Here is a 17,459-nt window from a genome sequence, read left to right on the forward strand (position 1 = left end):
TTTCTCAAATTTGCTCTCAGTCCTGTAACATGCCTACTCATAGTAACTTCATAACTCGCACTAATACTGCCCTAGTAACCTTTGAACATTTTTTTCACGATACCTTTATGTTATCTTCGACTTCATATCTTAACTTTCCCATGTATCACTGATGTTTTAAATGTTCTTATATCGTACATGTGCGCCTGCGTGCGCAGCTGCCTGGTTTCTATATTTACTTGTACTGCTTCGTAAAATAAATCATTTGTTGGAAGTTAGCGCTGTGTCCGCCTCGTACCTCTGTGTCTTGTTTCTTTTATGCGCTGTTGGTGTGAATATGCTTTTTCAGCAGCTCAGAAGCTGTCATGGTTTCCTGTCCTCTCGAATACATCGCCATCCGTTATAAGAACAACTTCACTCTTTGCGCTGGCAGCAGTTTCAAGATTTGTCACGCGATATTTACTGCATATCGCATAGCTCCATATTCGTTACTGTACCTGCAAATATTTGCACAGATGAGGAAGCCCATATCGTAATATTCTATTCATCTCCATTCTTCACGGCGATGAGATCGATCTGCGTACATTCGATATTCGTTCATGGAGTGTTTGAGGGGCACTAAATATGGGTGTGCCTTAGCACCTTGTCATGTTGTGCATCTTCAAACCTAACAAATCGTTATATAAATATTGATCTGGCTACATTCAAGTTACTCAAGGGAAAAGTTCTTGCAACGTACACGCTGATTTTCAAGTCTGTCATGATTTAGGTGAGACACCGTGATTTCGTTGAAATGATTATGATTTAGCGGTATTAAGGGCATACCTAGTGTATTAATGCGCTTGTTAGCCTACTGGTAGGAGGACCCCATCCCTTTGTAGTTTACTTACTTGAGCACATGCGTGTGCATTCCTCGATCTCGAGGAAGTTGTTTGCGTTGCCCCTGCAGCCACTGTAGGCGAACTGTTCACACTTCTCACTGGTGGCGTTGTAGAAGTAGCGAGGATGATTGCTGAAACATGCACCTCGCTGTTTTGGAAGGTAGCAGAAGGGTCTGGGCCGCACTGCGTAAACCAAGACCATGATATTGCAATCAAATCTTGCCGATAAAGGTACATTTGGTGTCATTGACACCGACTGCTAACTTCCTTTAACAGAATGTCCTTTAGTAGCAATGCACTTTTGATGCGAATCGATTCGTGAAAAAAAAAAATTCGTTTAAAACCAGTGTTTTAACAATGAATAATATTCAGTGACGAACGGATATGATTTCCAAGACCCATTTTTAAAAGTGTTTGCGTCAATTTTCTTGTCCTCCTTCGTTATGATTGGTTATCATGTTGCTATTTTGCAACTGTTTCATAAGATAACAAATCTATGAACGCGCTCATTATTTTACTGATGAATCGAAAGTCACAGCCACGGTACTCCCTGGCCACACCTGGCGCTTGTTTCAATAAAAATAATCAGATCATCAGTTTAATATTAACATTGCGATCAATCCGAAGTGAGAGCATAACACAGCCGAAGATACAGTCATTGCGAATCAGAGCAATAGCTGAACTTGTCGTTGGACTTCCCAGTGAGTTCGATTTGTAAGTCGCAGTCACTATGCTGCGATTTGTGCCCCTTTAAGATAAGCAGAGTAGCTATTCCATCTTGCCACTACTTATCATCGGTGCCGTAGGCACACTCCTTTAGGCATTTTTTTTTCTGAATGCCTAATACATTATGTTCAATCCTGTATTATTTTCATTGATGTTGGGATGTCGCACATTAAAACGGGATACACTTTTCTTAAGCGATAATCTGAGATAACTGCTTCCCGGAAGGCGCTGCGAGTTCAGTGTTGTTGTGGCCGGTGCGTTGTTCATTTGACAGCGAGGTTCATGACGGGAATATGATAGCAACAGCAAACTAGTTCGGCAACTAGCCGTAAGGCTCGACGGAAGCCTTACGGGAAGTTGCCGAGAACTTACAAATGGGAGACTCAGGCTGGCTTCTAGGTATTCATGTTATAACACTGCAGTACACGAGACAAAGCCAGGACTCCATGAGACGAGTGCTGTCCGGCACCGCCCGCCTTTTGCCTCGTATTCTGCGTTGTTGAAAAATAAGTAGTTGTGGTCTTTAATGTTACAGACAAAACGGCGTGCAGGCGTGATTGCATTAGTGATAAAATAATCACTTAGAGCGACCGACACATTTGAACACCAGAACTAATTTTGCTTCACACGCTGAATCTGACCACAAGGAGCACAATGAACAAGTTACGAGCCACGAACAAAGGTAAGGCTTCTTTAAAACAAGGGATGGGTGGGTGCTCTTCAATGGAAACAGCTATAAATAGACGATGTTACGTTAGAGTAGCATGAGACTAGCCTAGTACTTTCAGGTTACCCACTGCAGTGGCTAGAGGGATCTGACACTGACAACAAGGTAGCCAATTCGCATGACGGCCTCGTATAGCAGGTTTCGATAGGAGCTGAATGCCGACACGCCAGTGCTCGTGAAGTTGTCTGCGCCCTAAGCGGGGCCCTGCGGTCAATATTAAGGTACGGAGTCCTTCAATGGCTGTGAGATGCACTAATGTTCGAGCTGTCACGATGCACTCATGCGAAATTCTCTTTTTGAGGTTATTCGTTGCCTCGAAAACCAGCTGAAAGAGAAAATAAGAATGATATTGCCGGCTGAAGTCTGACTGTGGCGTTAAAGCTAGCGCTTGACGACTCTTTGCTGATGAATCCACGGTACAGGCTTATTTCTATGTGCTAAGTTTTCTTTGTGACTTATATATATTTATTCCAATCACATCGTAGTTTGTGAACCTGCGAAGCAATGAATAGTAGACGTGCGTTTAAGGAAGTATATTAAAATGGAGTAAATGTTTGCGATCACACGTAGTTCTTCAATATTTCAGCAACTGATAGCTCGAACTCCCATGAGCAAGTCACCTAATATGCGTAACTAATAAAAAGGTACTGCATTAGTCTAGCAGAGTTGGTACGAAAGAACCGCAAAGGCGACGAGCCTAATAATAAAAAAACTGTTGGAATGACATCCAATCCCTTTGTCGCGCCGTAAAATCTTGCCGTTAAATACGTACCCTGATTATAATACAATTACGTTGAAGGAGGCTGCTTCGAGCGGGATACTTACGCTCGCAGCTAACACTGCACTCTTCGTTAGTCTCGTAGTTGTTGGCGTTGCCCTGGCAGCCGCCGTAGACAAATTCCTTACAGGTCTTGTCCTGGACGTTGAAGTAATAGCGGGTCAAGGTTTCATTGCAAGGTCCCTTCTCAGGAGGATCGGAGCAGGTGAACCGGTCGTGCACTGCGAATTCAAGGTGCAAGCACAATTACAAGTAAGGTTGATTCGGACCACTTGGGATATATGCCTGCTTATGGATAATTGCCATTAGCGCAATGATGCATCATTTTTTTTGTCTGGTAAACTCCTGCCTAATAATAATCTCATGAAGTATGGCAATGTATTCGTAAGATATTGAGAATAATTTCCAAATACATTGGCGGGCACGATGTTGCGATCCGCCTAAGTAACACTGCCGCGGGACACAAATTGTTGCCTGTGTTGCCTGATGCTAATGGTTAAGTGAATGATCTTAGGAGTTACGTTTGTGTCTTCGTGTGTGTGTGTGTGTGTGTGTGTGTGTGTGTGTGTGTGTGTGTGTGTGTGCGCGCGTGTGTGTGCGTGTGTGTCTGTGTGTGTGTGTGTGTGTGTGTGTGTGTGTGTGTGTGTGTGTGTGTGTGTGTGTGTGTGTGTGTGTGTGTGTGTGTGTGTGTGTGCGTGCGTACGTGCGCGCCGCGCGTGAGTGGCAAGTCATCATTTTTTGTGAAGACAGTAAATACTGTTTCTGTATTGCCTTACATGCTGATGAAAGATTCATTATTAACACGGTATTAACAAGAAGGTGATGTACTTTATCGTGAACACACCAAAAATATAATCGTTTGAGACGTGGTCCACTTGGGAATGACGCATGAGTAACGTGATAGTTCTTAGACCCAGTCTGTACGCAGCACGAGAAAGAAATAAAAGAGTCAAATAAGCAAGACAGAAAGGATGCGTCTGAAGTCACGCTGCAAGCGTAAATATACGCGAAATATCCGTTTTTAGCAGTAGTGACGAGCACTGACATCGCACAGTACACGGTCCTCTGGCATTTCGTCTCCATCGAAATGCGATCACCGCTGCCGGGGTCGAACCCGTGACCTTTGGGACAGCTTTACCGCGGCGGAAAAATAATATACCTTCCCCTTGAGGGATAGTGGTAAGCCATCATTCATGATTTCAGAATGCTTGCCGAAGGTGCTCCACCCTATTCTTATTCTTGTAGTTACTTCAGCCTCAGTAGACGTATTTCTTCAAAACAGTGGTTCTCAAATGGGATTCCGCGAAGCCATCTTAGGTTTTCCGCGATGCCATCGACCGCGAAAAATGTTTTTGGAGGCGAGTTTTGACCTATTCCTAGTTCCAGGTCCTGCTCCAGGAACTGCAGCAATATTCTGAACAAGATCGCCTCGGCTGCCCCAACGCCTCAATAAAAACCATGCCTGCTACATCACCACCCCCATCCCCCTCGGTCCTTCACATCAAGGCGTCCGCCATGATTCCGACCAGTCCACAAGGGTTCCCCAACCCATCGACGGCTGAGAATCACTGCTTTTCAAATTCCAGTGCCTCGTTACCAATCGCAAAGCGCTTTTCTCTTCCGAGACTGTTCCCCATTACTTTAGTTTTCTGCATATCAATTTTCAGAGCTACCGTGCTGATTTTCGTGTCTAATTAAGTAATCATGACTTGTAATTCGTCCCCTGAGTTACTCATCATGCAATGCCATCAGCGAATCGCAGGTTACTAAGGTACTCTCCATTAACTCTTATCCCTAACTTTTCCTAATCTAGTGCCCTGAAAACTTCCTGTAAACACACAGTGAATGGCATTGGGGCGATCGTGTATCCCTGCCTTAAACCCTTCTTTGTTTTATTTTCACTCATCTAGGGGCCTCCGGCTCCCCTGATTCGAGTTCCTCAGGACTCCAATAAAGTTCTTGTCATGTCATGTCTTCATAATATTCATCAGAGCATACTCTTCATGTCAGCATACCCTTCACAGAGTATGCTAACACACAACATTATAAATTCCTACGTTTTATTTTTCTGCGAATGCGCAACGATGCTCACGGCAGTTAGTTTTACATAAATAACAGTTCTGTAATTTTCCTGTCGTCTTTATGGCGGCCAAACGGTATGTTTTCGGGTCTTTGAGGACCGCAACAATGAAATAAACAACGATTGTTTCCACCTCTGCTGCGCAGGACATCTCCGGCCAGGCGATGAGTGGTATTGCCCACGGCAGATACTCCAAGAATACCTGCAAGAAAAAGTAACGGAACATAAATAGGTTGACTTCTTATGAATCATCGTGTGCAGGTATACGTTGCTGGCGCGATTAGCAGAGTGGCTGTGATAGTGCAGTTGATGACTGTATATTAAGACGAATGCCTTAGGTGCCTCATCAAACGCGAAAATTGACCGTCGGCGTCAACACGAGTTATGTTTAAATCAACATCACGTGATTACATTACATGAAGACGTCATCGCATGACATTATGGCTTTGAAAAAGGTGAGCCAATCACGGAGGCAATGCAGAACCAGGTGAGGTGGAGAAAGCGTGTAATGCTTCCGACCCTGGAGGCAGTGCTAAACCATGTTCGGTGCAGAAAGCTTTTTGGGGTGGGGGGGAGGTAGGGATCAATATATCTACTGAAAAGAAAAGAAGCTGGTTTTCGCCTTCCAGTTGTCTTAGGTGAAGTCATAATGCAAAAAGAACCCTGTGAGTTCTTATTGTGATATCAATTATACGAACACTCTCAACAGATTTTTTGCCGTCGGCGTCACCGTCATGTTCCTTATAAAGCGCAAATCGATTACATCTGCCCGCGCATCGTATGTTCTACCCGCGGATAAAAGCGCGCGAGCGGGGGCAACGAACGCGGCTTAAGCCGAGATGAAACGAGCCGACCCATCTCCGTTACACGGAGATGCGATAACATCGTTCCGCATGCGAGGCCTGCCGTTCATTGCTACTCAACAAGACAACAAACGCCCCGACCGTCTTGAAGGAGCAGGACGGAATGCGGGGAGGGCATGTGTAGCTTGAGAGGCAACCGCGAACTTTGATTCTAAGGGCGCGGTCGCGAACGCTGGCGCGCTCTCTCTCTCGGCAGCCATCAACGGTCGGCTCGTATGCACTTCTGCGTGCTGCTCTCTCAACGAGAACAGACTGTGCGGAAAGAGCATCTATCCCTAGAGCGGCCGCATTCTCTTACACCAGCGTTTTGTAGAGTTACGCGAGATCGAATCCAAAAGAGTTAGCTGCCAGCGTTACTTCGTATAACATTACTGTTTGCTGCTATTGCAAACATTGTGTCGCCCTCGCGGTGAAATTCTGACTTTTTTGTACAAAGTTTTCCCCTATCATTTCTGTGGTGTGATTACGGGTATATGTGTCGGACGCCTCATTTTCCCTCTGCTACTATTGTTTTACTTGTTACGTATCATTTTCATTTTTTGACATCAACGGATGTGCTGCTTCGTCTACACATGATATAATATTATGCGGCTTGGGCGTTCAATCTAACACCTGGTGTGCTTTTATGAAGAAAAATGTATCATTCGTTGTGTCTCATCTGCTCATGCATTTGACATGAGAAATGTCTCTTGTGCTCATGACAAAAGTCACCGGTCTTCATCAGGGCTTAGCGGATTCGGCGCTATACGAACCTCACACCAAGTCGTGTACAATCTTAGTGTAAGGAAAGAAAGGCAGGAAATAATAAATCAAATCAGTCATGTTGACAGTGGTGACGTAGTGTGTAAAACATTTTTCCTCGGCTGATTCGCTAAGGCAAACAGAAAAGCGAATAGGGAAACAAGCGCCGTAGATACGGGCGGGGAAAAAAAAGAATACAAGAGAGAGAGAGAGAGAGAAAGAAAAAAAGAAAAACATGGTTGATCCCTCCGTCTTCCACCTTCTTTCATTTTCTTGTCGTTCCACCGGGTGCCGAAGTGCGCCCTTGGAAGGAAAGTGCCACGAATTTTTACTAATGTTATGCTTTAGATCCATGGGCTGTGCAAATTCATTTTCAAGTGTTTAATGCCTGCACTAAATATTCGTTAGAATAATTAGTACCATGGACTCCGAGATTACCTCCGGCCCAGGCCTTTCAACAGCGCGCGGCCGGAGCTTCACTTTCGTGTTATACCTATTGCTATGACGGAGGGATGAACAATGTTTTTTTTTTTTGTTTTAGGGGCGAAGAACCTTAGGATCTCAGCGTGCATCGTCGTCTGCTGTCGGGACGGTCCATTTGCTTGAGTGCAAGAGAGGGCGCCACCGCCGCAGCGCTCGCCGTGTGGCGGGAGAGAGAGCGAACGCTCTTTCTGCGATGCACGCTAAACTACCAGCTCGCAAGGAACGAGAACGCGCCCTCGCCCGCGAGACACACAGCCGACGCAGGCAGCATCTGCTAGCGAGTTCCTTGATTGAAAAACCCACCTGCTCGAGCTACCAACCATTTACCGGCCACCCCGTATATATAGGCACTTGATCTTGACCTGCAATGTAGTGCCGGTGGCAGGTTTCTCTTGTGCGTAGTTGCACAATGAAGATTCGCAGCGGGCACGTTAACTAAAAGCGGACTGCCGGTGTCTGTGTCTAATCTTTATTCCTTCTCTCATTGCCCATTACCACTGATTTTGCTGTGGGAAACACCAGCGCACACTGCATGCTTCGCCCCTCCACAGGTTTCATGTTAGTGGAGCTGAAACGCCCTTTCCTACATGCTTCACCCCTCCCCAGTTCTTTCGTTTTCTCCTCCTTGTCCTTGTAACGAAGAAATCGGAACACAGCGATTAGCTCTGCAGGCGCTGGTGTTTATCGGAGCACTGACAGGGCGTTAGGTAAGGTGTAAAAAAGCAAGGATTCTATGCCGTGTATCTGCCTTTGGAACGCCGCTATTGAAAACTGCAATTAAAACTTTAGCGCATCAGATGACATACATCGAAGTGTATTGTTATCAAACACTGAAAGTGAGTTCCAAGAAAAATCCTTCGTAATATGTCTGGCCCGTAGCTAGCGTATGTAATGCGGTCTAGTACCTTAAAACGGCTCAAGCTTTGGATTGTTCGTATGGATTTCTTAAAAAGTCTTAACAGTGTATACAACAAAATGAATCATACGTTGGCGTGTAGGGACAGCTCTCCCGTAGTAGTGTGCATATTGCACCCTGAATCATTGACGAACAGACAAAAAGTGATGTTCCAATTATACACGCGAACAACATTTCTTGGCAATGACGGCAAATCTACAGGGGAGGAGTGTCTGCACATGTACTCCTACGCGAAGTAGACCAGCTTGGCGCGCGTCTCGCGCCGCTGTTGAAAGCGATCGGCTGCGCACAAACAGCGTTGCACATCGACGCAGACGCCGTTCGAGGCACACGTAAAAGGCGGGATTTTCTCACGCGGGCATAAACGCAAAGTGGCATCGTATAAAGTGAAATAAATACAAGTATTTCGCTGGTGTGTGCTGCGTCCTGTCTCAAAGGGCTACTTATAGAAACGGACGCAATCGTGGGACTACATTCATCGCGGTAGGATACGTGCTATTTGGCTCTGTAGCCTTCACTCTTAGAAAAAAAAGGACGGCATATTCAATAACTAAATACTAACAGTTTACTCCTCACAAAATACACTAGCCTCTTATTAAGTGAAGGTAGGTGACTGAAATTTGCTACCTAGTTAGTGAGTGAATAGTGCTGACTCAATGGCTAGGCCATTACGAAGTTGTTAGTAACCGCGCTAGCAACTTAGTAGCCGTATTAACTCTAGTGGACTACATTTAGCTAGTTAGAGGTTTAAGCCTATTTTGTATAAATATGTTCGTGTGCATGCCATATCAAGATGACTCTATTACAAAAGTATCTGTAGGAGAAAAAACGAGGTGGCATTGCCCTCGTGCATTGCTAATAGCCGCTAATTTCTTCATGTAATTACCATGGTAAGTACGCGTCACAGCAACATACATAGAGGCATGAATGTATCACAAACGAGAACACACGCAAACGCACACACACAATATCAAGACGTAGCCGATATCTACTATAGCAGCAGCCTGAAGACTATTTATGCTCCTATTTTGGAATAGCTCACAGTGTACTGATTAGCAGCCATAGAATTTAGAACAATAATTGATGTTTTCGACACATTATCGTGTGCCTTATATGTACTTATATGTGTGCCATCACGTAGCACGAAACTTTTATTTCAAGGTAATCAATAAAATTAAAGATTGTTTAAATTTTGCTAAAGACCGTCACGAGTACGGCAAAGTACACTGCGGCATTTACGAAAGATCTGGCAACGTGGGTGTCTTAGTAGTTATTTAGTTAAAAACACCAAGAAACCTTGTCTGGTTAGTAACGTCAAAATTTACGACCCTTACTAGCTGCTTGCTATTAAAGGGATGCCGCGAAGGTAGTAAAATACTCTCGAGACTAGTAAATGCATCCTCTTACTAACTGTTTACCAATTTCTTTTCTAAGTGTTCGCTTTATCCGCGAGTATAGATTGATTTCGGTGAAAAAGTGCACATATACAAGTAGAGGGAGAGGGCGCAAGGCATCAAAAGGCACGCGTATCATTGTACACAACATTTGATATGCTTCAAGAGTGCAGCCACCTTGGCCGTAAAGTCCGGCTTGGTAGTCAAATTCTTGATTTGAAAGCGCAATATAGGGTGCACTAACGCACATTTCACCAATATTATCTATCAATTGCGCTTGGATAGACTCGCAATTTAGCTGCACCATACGCATCGCCACCACTCCACTCTGCGCACCTATAGAATCGCGGTGCTGAATGCCGGTGTGCCCCTGCAGAGTGATCACCTCGGCAAGCAGACGATTGCAAAAAGCGTGACCACACCGACAAGTAGCACCTCGTCGTGCTGCCATGTGTAGTACACAATGCATCGAATAGGCTGAAACAAACACGATATCGCTGCAACTTGCAGGTGGTTTTTTCTGCTCCAGAAACGTTTCATAAGTTGTATCAAATGGTGAACGCACAACTTTCAAGCGCTCTTGTTGTGTTCCGTGAAACAAATAACATGTTTCGTCTTGTGTGCAGTGGCTTTTTCGAGCGCAGATCTTACGCGCCCGTTCTTGGGTTGAGCGGCGTCGGCGTCGTCGTCACCGACAGAACGAACGAGGATGAAAGACAGCGGACGTGGAGCGAAGCGGAGGATGAAAGACGGCAACGACAGAGGCAACGACAGTGGCGAGACAACAGGTTCCGCTGCAGCCACCTGCCACCCCACAGTAGTGCGCTTCGTCGTGTGTTCGCCGATTACGTCATCACTAATGTATGCGGCGCGGGCGTCCACCGACACCATATATGGAAATAAAGCGCTGCATGAACGGAGGCCTGTCTGCGGCGGCTGTTGTGGAACACGCCCACGCGCTGCCTTCTGTGGTCTCCACGGTTAGCGAGGAAGTCGCGCCTCAACCTATCGCAAAATCAAAACACCTAAACAGCAGCGCTAAGAATTCGCATTGCGCATTATCGTAATCGTCGGTCAATATTTAAGTGTGGAGCCTCTTAGGGCCCAGCTTGTCGCCCATCCACGCAGTTCATGTGGCGTGATCACGCTCACAGCAAAGCGCTCAATACAGGCTATAACAAGACTAGCAATGCTCAGAACCGGATTAAAGTGGACATACAGGGTCGAAAATAATGTATCTAACCGAAATAACCAAGAATTAATCGCAATAATTAGCTAAAAATTGCTAAAAAATTTCGGAAACCTGCGGCTGACTCCGGGACCACGCAAGACTCCGGGTGCCACCGCCTCGCCGAGCGAGCGAATGCCCCTCGTCCTACGCTTCGTCGGCGCTGCGTCTCTACATCTGACGGGGCAAACAAAGTGACGGAACTCGCAGCAGATGACGCGTATCTCAACTGCTGCAACAAGCAGCAAGTCGATAAAGCGCAGCAAGAAGTAGCGCGCATGTCGCATACAGAGTTTGCGAACCTCCCTAATAAGATTCTATGCTTACCTCAAACATTGGCGTCACCGACGCTTTGTTAAACGGAGCAGTGGGAACTCTATGAACGGTAATCGCTAGGTGCCCGTGGTACACACTTCCTAAGGTTTCACTGTAGTGGAGCCGCCACACGTTTCTTTTTAACACGAAACTGTTTTATGCCGGGGTCCACCAACACTTCAGCGACCTATTTCCGTAACGGAAATGACGTCGAAAAAATGCACACAATGAGATGCCAAAGAAAACTTGAAAGAAAAAGTTCCATCAACGGAAGTTGAGCCCACGACCTCTCCGTCCTCGACAACAGATGCCGGGCACGCTATCCACTGCGCCACGGTCGCGCATTCTGGAGGCTTTACAAACGCGCCTTTTATATCTCACACTTCTCACAATGCTCTTGGCCGGCGGGGTGGTGTCGCTGTCTGGGAGCGGTAAAGTGCAGTACTGCATCATGGCCGTGACCTCCGCGATTAGCTCCTGCAACGCGTCGTTGCTACGCGTCCGTCCCACTTGGCACGTTTCCAATAGGAGAAGTGCGGTTTTGTCAGCGCCTTAACACACCGTTAGGCGGCGACCTTAGCGCAAGCCTCGATCTCGCTCACAGCATCCATCCATATTAAACATAACTCTGCGACGTGCGCCTGCCTCACCTGGCTATAACACCGCGTTCCCCGTTTACGCTCGCCCCAAGAAAAATCGCCGCCGGGCTAGAGAGTAGACACGATGCGCGTTGCGCTTCCCTCTAGTCCCGCCGTGGTATTCAATACATATTGCGGGATGGCGACCTTAACCCAAGTTGTGCGTCCAATCAGCGACGCTCTCCTGGCTGTCACACCGCTTTCTCTGATTACGCTCTCACCGTTGACTACTACAGCTACCATAAAGGTTTGTTTAATCACTGATCATGGACGTTAGTCTTCGGGAGGGAGATGTGCCACCAAGCGTCAGCGTGGGCGCTACAGCTGCCAAACACCGACAGACATTGTGCGAACTCTCTTATATCTGTGTACAGTAAACCTTCAGATACTTCTTTAAAAACACGTTTTACTTTCATATTATACCGATTCCCATGACAGAGGGATGAACCATTTTTGTTTTTCTTTCTTTTTTTCTTTTTTCAGTTTTGGCGGAGCAACCAGATGTTCACAATTTTTTTCTCGTAGCAATGCCCAGATATCTGTTATGAGTGCCCGGAAGGCGGCTAACAATTGGAGCTAAAAGAATTGCATGCCTAATATTGATCACGCCAACGGCAAAACCACGCCTCGCTTTGGCCTTGCAAACTCATACGGTGGTCAGAACAGCGCCCTGCATGGACGCGTTATCAATGGGATCAATCGGCCGCGAGATATGGATAATAATAATGGCACAATTTCGAGCCGAAGGAGTCCCAGTGAAATTATAGTGCATGCATGTTGTTGCGCTCGTCCCGTACCGTCGTGAAAATACAGAACGTTGTCTCGGCCAGTACAGTTACTCGCAGAAAGGTCACCTTTGGACGCATCTTTCTTATGCGTGCAGAAGCGTAGTCACGTGACATTTTTCACATTTCTCAGTTTGTATTTAGTAGCTGCAAAAGAATGACAGCTCGATTGGTACGTTGATGAAATAGCGCAGTTAAGTGTCGCTTCTCGACTAACTAAATCATTCCTAGTCAGCTAACTTGCATCAATGAAAAAATTACCCGCCGCTATTCCAGTGTACCGCGAACAACTTGAACTAGGTCTGATTTGCGTAACACAGTTCCTATTTTCTTTAAAATTTTAATAATTTGAGGGGTTTAACGTCCCGAAACCAAGATATGATTATGAGAGACGCCGTAGCGGAGGGCTCAGGAAATTTCGACCACCTGGTACACCTAAGTACCACCTAAGTACACGAGCCTCAAACATTTTCGCCTCCATCGAAAATGTAGCCGCCGCGGCCGGGATTCGATCCCGCGACCTTCGGGTCAGCAGTAGAGCGCCATAACCACTAGAGCACCGTGGCAGGGCTCTTTTAAAATCTTGTTCCTCGATAGCAAGCCTTTGCACAGCCTGCACACAGCCCACTTTGCCAGCTGCCGTTCGTGCTCTAACTGTCGTTGTCGCTAGATGGCGGTTTTGGTGTGTTTTTGTGCGTGAAGAACCCCTGAATAACCCAGACCAACTGTAGGCGAAGGGAATTGCCGTAAAAAAAAATGGACCTTCTGATGAGGTCTTGGCGAGGTACGCTGGTTTCACGAGGCTCTATTGACAAATATTTCATGTTAGCAAAACTTTTTTATGGTTTTAAATTTTTGATCGTGTTTGCAGCATACTACAGCAAGCCTCAGAGCGGTTCAGATCTTGCGATGGAAACCTGCTGGTCTCTTAAAATTCAAGCAAGCTCATGCTGCTGCTTCGAGCTACAGCTATAGAGGTCCGCATTGCGCAGGAGTTGACTATGCTGTCATGGAGATAAAAGGCATAAATCGTCCAGTGGCGGTGGTTGGAGACGCGCACCATGTGTCTATCCTCGTCTGATTTCCTTGATCGGGGACCAGCCGCGAGGAAGAGGGAAGGCGATTTCGTTGTTACTATTATTATTGTTGTTGTTGTTTATTTACTTATACATACTGCAGCCCTGCTTAGGGATAGAGCTGGAATGGGACGTTATATAATGCTAGACAAAATTTAAAAAATGCAGAACAATATTACGAATGGTAAAGCAAATACACACATTAGAGAACAATAATGACAAAGAAGTAGTCTACAGGTCCATGAGATGTTCTTCACTTGCTACTATGAAATATTTCAAGGGTAAGGAGGGAATATTACCAGGGAGAGAATTCCAAAGCTCTGTTGCACGTAGAAAAATACTGTATTTCAATTCATTAGCATTAGCAAAAAAAAGGTATTACGTTCAAAGCGTGGGAACTGCGGGTACAACTTCCGTTAGTAAATGTGACGAGGTTACCGCCAGAAAGGCCGGGGGAGGGGTTAAGAATTGCATATACACTTTTAAAGCTTCGAATTGATATCGAAAGAGTAGTGGTTTATTGCTTAATGATTGTACGGCTGGGGTTCGCGAGAAGTTGCGGCTCTAGTTATGGAAAATGAAACGAATGGATTTTCGCTGAATGTTATCGAGCGAGATCACTCCACAGTGTTTCTAAAGGAACCAGAGCACGGATGCATATTCGAGAAGAGGGCGAAGGCGTGATATATACAAAAGCAGTTTAGTATCGTGAGATGCCTTAGTTGAGGTGAATAATACTGAATAGCCATTGGAAAATTGTAGATGGAGACAAAGGTCCGGTGTTGAACTTTGGTCTCGTATAATCCACGTTTCCATCTAAGAATGCTACCACTTCTAAGTATGCGTTGAGCCTATTAAAATTTTCTGAATATCAGGCGCTAAGTCATAATCTCTCTTATCGTTCGCGGTAACGCCAAGTAACGCGTTTTTTCGAATCCCCGGTCGCAACAACCACAACAATGGAGCAGAGCAGGCGGTGTACTTCTCGAGACAAATAACCGTGGTTGTATGGTCACACATTACATTCCAGGAAAAGCAAATTGCAGTCAAGGATGACAGAAAGCGATATGGTAAAATGTGGGTAAATTTACCAGGTGTTACTTGGAGCTATCTAGCGCATTACAGGGGTCACTGGAGGTCCCGTACTCCTGTGTACTTAAGGCTGGACCATTGATAATAAACATTTCTGTATATCCGGGACCTACACATAACAAACATGATACGTGCCTGAGTGGGTGGCACACCATGCGTTTCACCCACTTAGTTGTCCTAGTTGTTTGCTACGATAGCAGAGCGGCAGAGACATGTGTTTTATTCAGGCTCGCAGCATCTGAGACATATTTTTAGCTCGGAAACACATATGGTTAGTCGCCCAAGCTAGTAAATAGCTTGCTTCACTGGGTAACTGAGACATGGTAAAGACGGACAGCATATAACATTTCGCCAAATTGGTGAGATTTACAAAGCATACTAACTGTAATAATACTGCTGCTACTCACCGCATACCAGGCCGACAATAGTCGGGATTATGATTGTCTTCATGATATGCCAACCAGGCTCTTCAAGTCGGTTATACGGAGCTGGGAGTGTTCAAGCGGTGTCTGGTTGAGACTTAGAATACAAGGAAGATAATCCTCGTGCTGTTGCGCTCCGTCTGGAGAAAAAGCCAGCTTGCAAAACAGAAAAAAAAGCAGCTATCGATTGTCAGAGTTGCTTGCGAAAGCAATGATTACAGGTACTTGTCAGGCCATGACTCTCAGGAACCTCTCCAGATAGTTCCCTAGATAGTTCGGCTACGTGGCTTCAAAAGGAAACAGGCTCTGTGCATATCAGTATTTACGTGGCATGACGACATTTTTGTATTGTACATGTAGCCAGCTTCACGAGGAATATTTTAACAATTTCACCTGCTTAATATGCCTATCTGCATATCTAAACCAGACTCGTCATTATTTCACCTGCTAGATTGAATGGTTACGCCCCCAAACATGCGCGGAGTGTTAAGAGTGGTGTATAGAGCAGGCACATGATTGAGTGCCTGAATAATACAGCCGGCAGATGGATATCATGGTCTTTTTCACATGAAAACTTCAATCTCCAGAAGTACCCTGTCTCCCTTTTTATACGGTACGACAACCGCACTATGCTAAGCCAAATATTTTAATAATTCTTTTGATAACCTTTGTTCCTACATACTGAGGGTATTATAATATATGCAGCCTTTGTACTAAGTAACCTCTGCTCTAAAACATATCGTGGATGAGATTTGCTGAACTGCAACTAATAACCGCATTAAACTGTGCATTCGTTAAGTGTGCTTTCGTACTTCGTCATAAGCAACTCACACTAACCCCGTCGTTCGCTTATCTATATTCTATAATTCTTTAGTAATCACAATATATATTTAAACAAAATGAGAAATTCACAGGGTTCGAAAACGCTCGCCATTTCGAACTGCAGCGCACGAAAAGCCGCACTACAATACAAGAGGAGGCCGCAGACGAATGTGTCTGAGGTTTCTTATCTCGATTGGAAGTGATGCGGTAGGCACTTCAGATAAAGAGCTTTTTTTTTTGCGTGTGTTTATGTGTGTCTCTATCTTTGACAATGGTGCGCTTTTTTATTGTTACTGTCGTTGTTTAACACATGATTGTCTTGTTTACCTTAGTGGACCAACTGCGAAGTGCCGCATCCTCCGTTCTGTTTGTGAAGACAGTTCAAAAACTCTTTTGAAACGCAACATTCCGCTTTGCTAGCGCCTTTCGTCAGACTAATCTGCAATAGCTAGCATAGGTGAACAAATTACATAATTTGTACAGTTACAGTAAGTCTCAGGAGCTAAATGACGTACATAGCTTTTTTTTTATTTTGGTTTGCAGCAAATCTACGCTGGAATCGTTTTTGTGAACGCTGAACTTCATGTCAAAGAATTGATAATGTTTGGCATATTAGTGAAGGTCTCCAGCTTTGGCACCCAACAAATATTTTGTTTTATTTCAAGAAAGGCAATGTTAGCCAAAGGTAACGTCGCCGACTGAACATGAGCTAAATTTCATGAATTTCAAAAAAAAAAAAATTCTCCGTTGAACTAACTAATCTTGACAAGAAGTAATGCGCGTAATTTTCAAACGCACGACTTTGTAATATAGCTTGAGTAAGTACTGCTACAAGATTGCCTAAGAAATTGATCGTGTTGTACCAGCGACAATCACGACAAATAATATGGAATCTCGCTTCGCTAATAACTGAAAATGAAAATATGCATGCTAATATGGCATGTACAAACTTACATGGAAGGAGGGAGGGAGGTAGGAATCGAGGAAATGAAGACAGCAAGAAAGAAAAAAGAAGGAAGTAGGAAAGAAACAGATGATACAGACTGACCAAGTTAACGCACGAATATCGAAGAACGTTCATTCCCGAAAAGATAAATCGCTTTTGCGCCGGTAAGCAGTGCTCGATGGGCCTGGTCCCGCAGAGCAGCGCACCCTCTCCCATGCGCGATGTCGTCAAAGAATTGTGGCAGTTTGGGTCTGTTGGCTGTACATTCCAAACGATTTGAAGCGAAAGACACAAAAAGGCTCGCATGTCGTCTCTTGTCTTCTTTTGTGCCTGTGTTTCTTGCGCTTCAAAACGTTTCGGTCGTCAAGGGTCGTGCAGTTTAGTCCAGTGAATCCACGATGCGCGCCACGTGGGTAATGCGCGCTAACGTAACAAATACGCGACGCTCGCTTAAAATGTTAAGCCGAAAGCCTTAGATGCCTCAGCAAACGCGAAAACTGTGTGCGGCGTCAACGCAAGTGATGCAAAAATCATCATCATCAAGTGATGACGTCACAAGAGGACATT

At 45.2% G+C, this 17,459-nt stretch overlaps 1 non-coding gene across 2 annotated transcripts; it reads right to left on the reverse strand.

Annotated features, from left to right (window-relative positions):
* Positions 1-869: 869 nt before the first annotated feature.
* Positions 870-5,320, reverse strand: LOC119374885 (uncharacterized). Of its 2 annotated transcripts, none has more exons than XR_007414505.1 (3): positions 5,305-5,320; positions 3,139-3,312; positions 870-1,043 (listed from the first exon to the last, which is right to left on the reverse strand). It is a non-coding gene; the product is annotated as an uncharacterized LOC119374885 (transcript). The 2 variants fall into 2 exon arrangements; XR_007414504.1 differs by having other exon boundaries at positions 5,293-5,308.
* Positions 5,321-17,459: the final 12,139 nt, after the last annotated feature.

Source organism: Rhipicephalus sanguineus, chromosome 11 (genome assembly GCF_013339695.2).
Source record: "Rhipicephalus sanguineus isolate Rsan-2018 chromosome 11, BIME_Rsan_1.4, whole genome shotgun sequence".
Classification (NCBI taxonomy): Eukaryota; Metazoa; Arthropoda; class Arachnida; order Ixodida; family Ixodidae; genus Rhipicephalus; species Rhipicephalus sanguineus.